Raw genomic sequence first — 11,310 nt, 5'->3', positions numbered from 1 at the left:
ACAAAGGTGTCGGTGTTCTGCAATATTGTTTTTTCTAGAATTCTCCATCCTCTTGTGCTCTTTCATAAAAAATATGAATATGTCAAAGACATTCCAGCTTTATATTGATTTGTGAGAGATCATAAACATTTCATCTTTTTCACTTCTCTTCCCTGAGCAAAAAAAAAGCTGTGAAAAATTTCATTCCTCCTTTGTTTTTCTCAACAGAATTAGCAAATATCCAGGTGACAATCCAGATCAGAAATAACGTCTGAAACCTTATAAAAACCACATGAATTTTATCAGATTATTTCAGTGGGTAGCCCCATCACCAGTCAGATTTCAAGACAGACTTTATGTTGCTGTGTTGTTCTTTTGTTTGCTTTTCTAAATTGGACTCGGACAAAGAGAGAGGATGGATTGATGTGGGGCATTGGAAAAAGTGTGCAAAACCTCCCTGAGACCTTCGAGATACCATCTCGGTGCTCCCAGGGGACCCCCCAGCATCTTGCAGCCCCTCCCAGGTGCTGCATCTCTACTAATTAAAATCTGTTCTTCCCACTTGTTTCATTCTATGGAGCATAAATTCAGAGATTAATTAAAAATCAACAGAAGAACAGTGTTTGGTGAGGAATTAAATGGAGAATTGTGGCTGAATTTAGCAAATTCAGAAATGGCAGAATGTTTCCTCCTGATGCTTCATTTTAAAACAGCAAAATTGGTTCACTTGAAAGAAAGAGGTTAAACAGCAAGATTAACTAATCCCAAAAGCAAAAATATGCCCCTCCTCGATTTCATCTAGGATATAATGATATGGTTTGGGTTGACCCTAAAGAAAAATAACAAATATTTTATTGCACTTGAATCTGCTTTCTCTCAGTTTGGCTATTATTATTTTTTTTTAAATCCATTATCCATCCGACTTTATTTCACCTTCAGTATGAGCGAACTCGAGTTACCTGGAAATCTAATTTCTTTAAACATTCACAAACCATTAGTTTTTATGGTAGAGCAAAATTTTGGGAGGTATAAGCTCTCCCAAAACCACCAAGGACAGAAAAACAAAGCAGAGCCAGAAGTGCTAATTTGGAAGTCGAATAGCTTTGAGAAAATTGCATATGACATCAAATCAGAAGTAATGTTAAGATATCAAACGTATACCTCAAGCTATATGGGAGTCAATTGCTGAAAAATGCCAGAGCGGAAGTTGCTGGATGCATACATGGTACATGTTAAAATACGTTGAACAAAATGGCCTGGTGTGTTGATGAGCTATAGAAATCCATTCTTTAATACCTATAAAATGAAGTAATAGATATATTTGTCTTTTCCCCTTCCAGTATGCGGCCCATTTTGGTTACAGGTTAATGCGTTCGTTAGTGGTCACCATCATTAAGCACAGCCCCCTCCCCACACAACACATGGTGCACGGGGACCAGAAGAATCAAGACAAAAGAATCACGACTTCCTCCTACCACTCCACATTTTGATTTTCAATCCCCATTTTCAGACCCCGTCCCATTTACTCTCCACTCCATACCCTGACCCCAACCTGCCACACACACAGCGCCCACCTCCCGAATTGCCACACGAAGGTTTCCCAAGGAGAAGAAAGGCAATTTCCATCACTTTATGATTCATTTAATCACCTTGTGTGATGAGGATGATGATATTTGATTCACACAAAAGTGACTCAGATTACACACAGAATTATTGACTGATAAAAAGAGAACACATTCTCTGTAATTTTATTTTATTTTATTTTATTTTATTTTATTTTATTTTATTTTATTTTATTTTATTTTATTTTATTTTATTTTATTAACTCTTGAGTGATATTTTGCTTTCAGGAAGAACTGCAACAAGCTAAATCTTAATGATAGTCATCATGGGCAGAAAAATTGAGACTGTCCCACTCCCTTACACATGGACTCGAAACAATGGTCTCAAAAAACTCAAACAACAGGGATAGGAATGATCCAAAGCAGAGATCTCCATGAAAGCTTCTACACAAAGGTGTTGAGGGGATTGCAGGAGGAGGATTCTCAGAAAAGGGGTGGTCATGTATTCTCGACAAATTATCTTTCTTTCTATTTCAGCATCACTTTTGGGAATCCTGTGTGTGGCTGAAACCCTTTCAAGCTAGTAGATCAGTTTGGGAGGAAGAAGAATGATAATGTGGTGTAAATTATATGCCGAAAAGACAGCAGATGATGTAAAGTCAAGATTCTTAGGAGTTTTCATAACATAGGTTACATCTCCAGAGAAAGCCTATTTTATATTATCTCCTCTATCCCTCTGGCAGTTGGATAATATTCCTCCAGCAGCTGGACCACCTGCTTCCATGGAAGACCAATATTAGGAAAGAAGTGCTGCATTTTATTCACTTGCAAAAGTTTGGCCCAAGTGAGAGAAGTCAACAAGAGGTGACCAGATGGACTGCATTAACACAGACTTCGGAAAACTCATGTAAATTAAAGAAAGAGTGATCTTTTTAGATGTATGCCTTCCACACCGTGTGGCAGCACCGGCAGCGTATGCGTGAGAATGGACCTAAAATGTGCATTAAAGGCCACAATGTGAAAGAGGAGAAGGGTTTGACGGAACTTAAAATAAGATAGCCTACCTATAGACATGGAAGAGAATTAAGAGAAAAAACACCTTGTAAATTACCTGTGATTCTAGATATGAGGAAGAAATTGTTGCCCCTGAGGGAGGTGAGAGCCTGGCCCAGGTTGGCCAGAGAGGTGGTGGCTGAACCATCCCTGGAGACATCCCAGGCCAGGCTGGACGGGGCTCTGAGCACCCTGAGCTGGTGCAGATGTCCCTGCTCATGGCAGGGGGGGCACTGGGGGAGCTGGGAAGGTCCCTTCAACTCAAACCATTCTGTGATTCTATTATTCTACCACTTTGGGCCACAAAAGGATTTGGATTTGATGTAAAGTAGATGCTAGCGACAAAAAAACCAGGATGGAGTTACCCTGCTATATCCCCACCAAACATCTACCCTAAGAGCATACATTTATGTTTCATTTCCAAATCCTACAATACAGCACACAGCAATTTCTGGCTCGTGCTGTAGCAAGAGATACAGGGCAGCAATTGCCCCCCCTTAATCTGCCAAATAAGAGTCGCTACACAAGAGCGTTCTGAGAAATATGGGCAGACGAAAGGCTTTAGGCAGCTACATGGGCTTAATTTGATGCACTGTTGTGCAATCATGGTGCTGGCATAAAAAGACATCTGTACCACTCAGGTGTACCTCACCAGGAAACAAATGACATCAGTTGCTCTTCCCTGCCAGCGCACACGCTTTGCCCAGGCATCACTTTCCTCACTTACAGAGCGGAGCCACCTGCCTGCCGGCTAAAAAGGGAAAATGAGAAAATAAAACCTGAGCAGGCATCGCCTGGTGTGACAGCGGCGTGTTGTCCCCACGTCCCAGCGAGCAGATGCAGCGACTCGCCGTCAGACCTGCGCAACCGCGCTGTGGCAACGGCACTAAAACGCGTTCTTTGCTAAAAATGCAAAATCTGAACGCCACTTTAAACACTATTATAAATATAGCATTGGCATGCCTACTGAAAAACACAACTAATTCCAGTTTCCAAAGCCTCTAGGCAGGACATCAGGCCGGAGAGCTGTGAAATTCTCCCCAGCGTACACCTACGAAGCGAAGGCAACAAGGCAGCCTGTCCGCGGGACTTAAGGCTCGGAACAAATTGAAAACCGCTAATGGAATATTGTGCAGTTTGTTCATATTAGGAGCAGTCAAAAATCATACATAATGTAACAACGTACGTGCAACAGCAGGCTCACGCGAGATAATTTAACCATGAGGAAATGGTCTTTGAAGTGGTCCCTGATGAGATTTTGCTTGTTCCTAAGAGAATCCAGATGTATTCCAGAACAGCATTTTAAAACCACTTTCTAAAATTACACACACCACCCCCCAAGTCATTATGGTGCATTATGGTGACACTCTGCAGTCGGGATTTTATGGGGGAAATGACTTCTGAGTTGTGTTTTTCTGTTAAATGCTCCCCCTCCAGCACCTATACCCCCATTTTGACGACTGCAGGCATTTCATTACCTGACGTACACATTCTCTGGGCTTTGTGTTTTGCAGAAGATACATCATCGGCCAAATTCTGCCTTGTTATCCCTGGGAAGCTCATTAAAGGCTATTAATCTTGACTGCATAGGGGTTATGGTACAGTAACTGTGAGTAGATAGTTGGCCTGAACAGCCATGTTTTCACCACAAAATGTTAACTTGTGGTCTTTACAGCTGCAGAGTGAAGCAAACCAAGGGGAACCAGGCACCCTTCCTCTCTCATCTGCTCCATGAGAAGGGAAATTAAGTGTATTATTAAAAGAGCTCCCCGATTTTGTGCTTTGATGGAGATCTCCCTGCGAAGCCACAGAGCAGACAACCCAGGACATTTGCAAGCCAGGGATATATCACTTTAAGATTTGTGCTTTACATTGTTTTGTCCCAAAAGTGATAGAAGCAAAGCCTTGCATGCATTAGCTGGCTCAGACTGTGGAAATCAAGGATGCTTCAGCTAAAACAGAGATACCCAAACAGCCACAGAGCCCAAATCACTTTAGTCCAGGCTATTGAGCTCCTTATTGGTATTTTAAGGAAGCCAAGACCTCTTTTTCTTTTATTTTCTTCTCTTTCCTTTCTTTTTTTTTAATGTGACCTTCAGAAGGAAATTCATGGGCAACCCCAACAATAAGCGACTTCCCCCATCTGCGGTAAGTGCTGGGGAAAGCTATCAGGCAAAGAAAATTGATTCCCTTTCAGAGACAGAAACAGACCCAGAGAGGGATTTTATTTCCCTGTAAGGTTATTATATTCAATGTTAACATTATTTAAAGAGCTTTGAATGGAGCTGTACTCCGCAACATCTCATTATGGTGTAAAATCTCCTTAATGATTACGCTCTGCCGATACCCACTGCTTTATGGGATGCTTTCATTACCGTTAGAGACGCTCTCCATCTGGGAGTGACATATATCCATCACAGCAGCCTTGTGAGGATGGCGAAGAAAAGGAAAACATCACTGTGCAATAACTGTTAACGTTTCTGTCGGCAAAATCCCCAAAGTTGTAACGATTTGGTTCAAACACATGGGATTTTGCATTTTTCTGCAGTGCTTTTTAGCACTGGAAGCCTTCAGAGGGTTTTATATATTAAACATAGGTTCTGCGTTTAATCTATTTGTACTGGCTGTTTCCTTTCCATACAGAACCTGTCAGGAGTATAAAATAATCTGAAACACGGTTATTTATTTCCACACTGCATTACTAAGCGTATGAACAGCACTTATCACCCAGTAACACACCTGCAGTGCCGGCACCTTTGCATTTGTGGAACTAAACACATTTATACAAGTCAATAAGTAACACAGACTCATACAGCTTTTCTCAGGCTTAGCCAGGAAAGTTGTTCCAATATTTATCTTTTTCCCCTGAAAAAGTTTTCCAAGAAAATGAAATAACTTTGTATTTTATAAAAATATGGTCTGGAAATATTTGCATTTTCAGTGAAAACTCCAAATCCTCTGACCAAATGATGCAAATAACCAAAATGTAAGAGACTGGGAAAAGATGCTTGGACAAAATGCCATATTCTTTATTAAATGCGGCGTTTGACCTAAAGCACCCACAGCAATACGTGTCCTCGGGGGAAGGTGTGAAGGGGTATTTACTTCTACATTTGCACTTAGTAAAACTGTTACAGGAAAAATTATCTCCCACTTCTGGAGCCAAGAATAGGAGGTGCTAGTAGGTTGAAGAGGCTTTTTGTTCACTCAAAGAACAATGTTAAATACATTTTTATAGCAAAAGACATAAGCCTGATAGATTAAATCTCATGAAGGGAAAGATTAACAGGTGGCTCGGCCATAATATCTGATGTGTCTCACTGCAGGCAACGTTGCCACAAGTTACCATAACTGGATGGCAAAATTTAGTCTGGTACAACTGAAATTAGACAGACTCATTTCCAACCTTGAGTGCACTTAATAAAGGGAGCAATTTACCCAGGATTGTGGTGTGTCCCGTGCAGCATGAATCAGACATTAGGTCTGGGTCAGCCATCCCAAGGGCATCTACCATGGCCTTCTTCCCTCCCCAGCCCTTCTAAAAGCACAGAAGTCCTGGCTTTCTAAGCTTTTTCCTATTAATCGAATCCTATTTAATGCAATTTACAACGACCAGGGGAAACATTTCTGCACGAGCGTTGGTACTTAGTGGAAATACAGTTTTGTGTTGCATCGCAACTCCCTTGCAAAGATGTTTTTACGGCTCTCAGAAGGAATAAACCCAGCACAGCACGACCCTGCAGCAGCTTTGGCAGGTTGCAGCCCCCCACAGACACACAGCAGTGGGGGACCCCCTATCCCAGACCCCAAAACCCGGCGTTTTCCCCCCACTCCAGGCTTTGTGTTCCCTCCAGCAGGGTTGGGAAGAAGCAGCTCCAACTCTGTGTTTCTCCAATTCTCCACGTTTTGCAGTTCTCCAGATGCATTCCTACAGACAAATAGAGATCTTTTTAAAGTCTTTTTCCACCCCCCAGTCTGCTATTAATGTGATTAATGGAAGGAGAGAAAAACTGGGTAAGGAGAGGGGAGCAGCATCCTGCTCCTCTGAGCCGTGGCGGCCACCAGCCACCCCTCCTGCCCAGAGATGGATGAAGTTGCTGCACACCGGGAAGGGGAACCAACAGGCAGAGCTGAAACCCCATCCCAAAGCCAGGCTTAATATTTCTAGCTGGGTTAGAGCACCAGGAGGCTAAATCACACACGGGGTTTGAATTAATTGTGAGTTTTCCCCACTCTGTCCTCCTCATGAGCAGCAGTTTCTCTATCTGGAAGCATCCCAGCTACTCACCGAGCCAGCTCTGCAGACAGAAAGCAATTTGCCAGTCAACATATGCATTAACCTGAAAATCCCCCCAGGTAAAACTCCATGAGGCTCAATGAGCTGCAGATACCTTAACGGAATCCCCAAACCCTCCAACGACTGGATTTTAATAACTTTAATAACCCAAATACTGTAAGCTAAAGTTAAGATTAGGCTTGTAGGTTTTATTGTACTTATTTGAGTGCGGGAATGTTTTGAATAGCTTGTGAGCAGCTTTGGTTGTTTTTCTTGCCAGCATGTTGGCCCTGGGCTTGCAGCTTGATGCTCAACTCAATTGCTCCAGTTTAACAACTTTGCCTTCTCCTGACTGCTTTAGTTTTCAAAATAGTCCTAAATTGCAAACTGGAAGGAAGAGGAACATGGGGGGTTTTACGGGCATTTAAAGTTCACAAGGAGGGAGGTCCTGTCTGATGAACAGAAGTAGAAAACCATTTGCAATGTCTCCTTCTCCTTCTCCATCGCCCTGCAGGAGGGAGGAGGAGTCCGGACACTGGAACTTAGCGAAACCCCTACAGAATTTAGGACCTTCAAAGCTCCCCCAGTGTCCCCCCTGCCATGAGCAGGGACATCTGCACCAGCTCAGGTTGCTCAGAGCCCCGTCCAGCCTGGCCTGGGATGTCTCCAGGGATGGGGCATCTACAACCTCACCTGACCTATGAATGTTACCAGCTTCAAAGGAATTATATCACACATAGGCAAAGCAAAAGCAAATAATCTCTTCTCTAAGATGAACGTGTTGAGTCACAAGTTAATTAATGGCAAATTACATGAGCAAACTTCAAAACGAGCCTCCAGATCTCTGAGTCAGACGCCCACAGGCTGGAGGAGGGAAGGAAGAGGGGGAGAACGGCGTGCAAAAGGATGCCCCGAGGAGCAGGACCAGGAGTAAGCGGCCGTCCACTCGTCATGTAATTCCCAAGAAAGAGTTATATAGAACATGATGAGAGATGTCAGTGCTTAAAAAAAAGAAATAAGATGCCAGAACTCTACAAGCAACAATTTGCCAGAAAAAGCAAAACAGCTGAGAAGGAGTAATCCGATCCACATTTTTTTCCCATTTTCTTCATTAATTTTAAATACCAAACCTTACAGGAAGGCAAGCCCTAAAAAAAAATGAAAAGAAAAACAAAAGAGAGAGAAGGAAAAAAAAGAGAAATATTAACTCTTTCTTTTCTGTATGAATAAGAAAGCATCACTTTTCCTAGTGATGTCTCCCTGTCCTTCATCTGCTCCTTGCCATCCTCCTGTCCTCTCCCTGTCTCCTCTGTATACATAGCCAGAGGCTCATCATAGTTTGATTAGAAACATCCTAAATTATTGCGCTTTATTCCAATCTGCATTTCTGAAAGGTGATGGGATAGATGGTCCCGAAGGAATCGCCACCTCTCACAGCAAGACTGGTATGAAATGAGGGTGTCATCCTTCAGTGGAAACACCTTGCAATAAACACAAGGGCACTCGGGCCACAGTGGAACTTGTCACCCCGCTGTGGCACCAAGTGACAGCTGCCAGCGGTATTAGAAATGCCTCAAAAGCACCAAATCCACCCGGTGCACCAAGTCCTGCAGCCCCCACCCTGCAGACAGGAGCTCCAGGTCCCTCTCCATCTAAGCAGACATGCAATGGCCAGTCTGACAAGTGCATCACCAAAGGAAAAATAAATCCGGAAAGTCTTAGTGCCAAGAAGCTGCTTCACTGCCAACTTATAGAGGCATTTCTCTTTTCAGCTTTGAACCAAACACATCTCCTTACCCCGTACATGTTGTGCAGGGGGATCATCATGAGACAAATGCCTCTGGATGGTAGAAAGCAGCTGGCTTTCCTCTCCCCAACAAGCACCAGGCAGCCCCTATGTCCCCAAGATGTTTCCATCAAAATTCTCTTTGACCTGAGAGACCATTTAATAATATTTCCATACAGTTACAGTACCCAGAGCCTATCTAGGTTTCTATTTGAGACAAAACCCAAACCAGAGGTGCTCCAGGTCAAGTTGGTCAAGGAAACCAGAGTCCTCACCCTTCCACATCCCTCCCTCCCAGCTGGTGGCAATGCTCTGGCCACAGCCATGGTCACAGAAGTCACTTTTTTTGCTTAAAATTCAGAAATCATTTCCCAAATACCAAATAAAGCTTTTTGAGGCTCTGTTTCCATGTGTCTCAATTTGAAAGTGAAGCAGGGGGTGAGCAGTGAGGACCTGGTCCTGCTCTCACCCAAACACCCAGTCCTGGGCGCTCCAGCTTCCATCTGAAGTTTCACTTTTCCCCAACAATGAAACCATGATGAGAAAAAGGCAGGAAACAACCATTCCCGTTCAGTATCTGTTTCCATAGAAACACTGAAATTAAGAGAGAGAGAAGACTTTTGACATCACCCAGCCCATACGGCTGCCAGCACAGTCATGGAGTTTCGAGCTCCGCTCACACCTGAGCTGACAAAACACACCTTTGTCTGGATTTTACAGGCTTATTGACAACACTGACTTGAGAGTTATCCCGGAGCTACACGTCGCTGTGAATTAATCAGGGAGCAAAGGCTTCATGTGACCATCTCCCAAGGGTTCTCCATGGGCTGTGAGGACGTGGTGATGGGCACGAGACACCCTGACGCTCAGCTCTTGCCTCAGGAGCTCACGTATATATTTAGCTGACAAGACGCATAAAAATCACTCACTGAGCAAGACAAACATGAGAGTTATTTGGACAGGGTTAGCAGGTTTGCAGTATCCAGATGGAACACACAAGTCCTCCCAGAATGTGAATATCTTCTCTTTTTTTTGAGCAAATTAATACGGGCCATGAGCCAGACTGTGTCAAGAGGAATGCTCACATAAGGGGAAGAAATCGCACTGTGGCCCTTTGTCCTGATAAACCATCATCATATTTCCTGTTGCTGCTGGTTTTAGAGTTGGAGAAAAAAGACAAAGCAGGTTCCAGCCTGCTGTCTCACACCAAGGTCCAGGGATCCCCGTGGTTCTGACAAGATATGCACTCCATCAATGGCCAGGAAGGAGGAATTTCATCTTCTCCTTTGCCTCTTATGCGAACGCTTGGAAATGAAAACATCTGTGCCAAGAAATCCCCGAAGCATTAATGAAAATGGGATGCTGCTTCTTGTTACTTTCTAGATTTGATATATAACAGGAACGCCGAAAAAATGTGCAAAGGAATGTTCTCCTTCCCTCCACTGAAAGACAACAAGCTTTTCCCTGGTAGTTTGCAACACTGTTCCATAAAAACACAATAAAAATCACAGTGAGAAACACTAGAAGAGATTGACAGAGTAAAACAGGAACAAAGTACAAAACTAAAAGCATCAAGAGTAAGCTCTTAAGTCTTCTTCCTAATCTTCCCAATGATCTTCTCCGCTGCTCTCTTTTATTACCTCTCAGAAGGGCTTTAGCTTTAATATATATTGGAATTACCGGGGAAAAAGAAACATTTTAGACATTTAGGCATCCTAATTCCTTCAGGAGAGGTTTCTTAACCTTTAATCCTTCCTCAACCCGCGGGCCATGCAATCTGCAAGGCAAAAGGTCAGCAATGTGGGCAAAGAAGTAAGTCTGAGTCTAACCCACTTTCCTTCTACCCAAGCTATATGCAGTCCGTGCGCAAACACACATCACTGGCTTTTATTGCTGCTAAGGGCTGATGTGCTCAGTTTAAATACTGGTAAGTATTTAAACATCCATGCATGGCAAAGGAGAAGAGTGTGTGGGCTACCTGGGAGAGAAAGGGGCACATCAGCTCTCCCCAAGATCTCATGGTTGGCCAACCACGTCCTCAGCTGATGTGAATTGGTTCTACTCCCTCTACCTGTACCCTGGGGACTTTTTAGGGGTGACAGGTCTATCTATCATAGAATCATGGAATCATTTGGGTTGGAAAAGACCCTCAAGATCGAGTCCAACCATTAACTCAACTCTGGCACCAAACCATGTCCCTAAGAACCTCATCTCCGCGCCATGTAAACCCCTCCAGGGATGGTGACTCCAGCACTGCCCTGGGCAGCCTGTTCCAATGCCCCACAGCCCTTTGGGGAAGAAATTGTTCCCAGATCCAACCTCAGCCTCCCCCGGTGCAACTTGAGGCCGTTTCCTCTGCTCCTGGCGCTTGTTCCTGGGGAGCAGAGCCCGACCCCCCTGGCTCCAAGCTCCTTTCAGGCAGTTCAGAGATCAGAAGGTCTCCCCTCAGCTCCTGTTCTCCAGCTGAACCCCCCAGGTCCCTCAGCCGCTCCATCACACTTGTGCTCCAGCCCCTCACTAGCTCCGTTGTGCTGACATCTCCACCCCAGACCTGTTGGCCAAGTTCATTAGGGGCAACAACTGTCACAAACATAAGGATGGGCATGGGGTCTTTGCTGTGATGTCTGTCGTGGCTCCCGGTCACTGCTGTGCAC

The sequence above is a fragment of the Nesoenas mayeri genome, assembly GCF_963082525.1.
Source record: "Nesoenas mayeri genome assembly, chromosome: 6".
Taxonomy (NCBI): domain Eukaryota; kingdom Metazoa; phylum Chordata; class Aves; order Columbiformes; family Columbidae; genus Nesoenas; species Nesoenas mayeri.
This window is presented reverse-complemented; position numbering follows the sequence as displayed.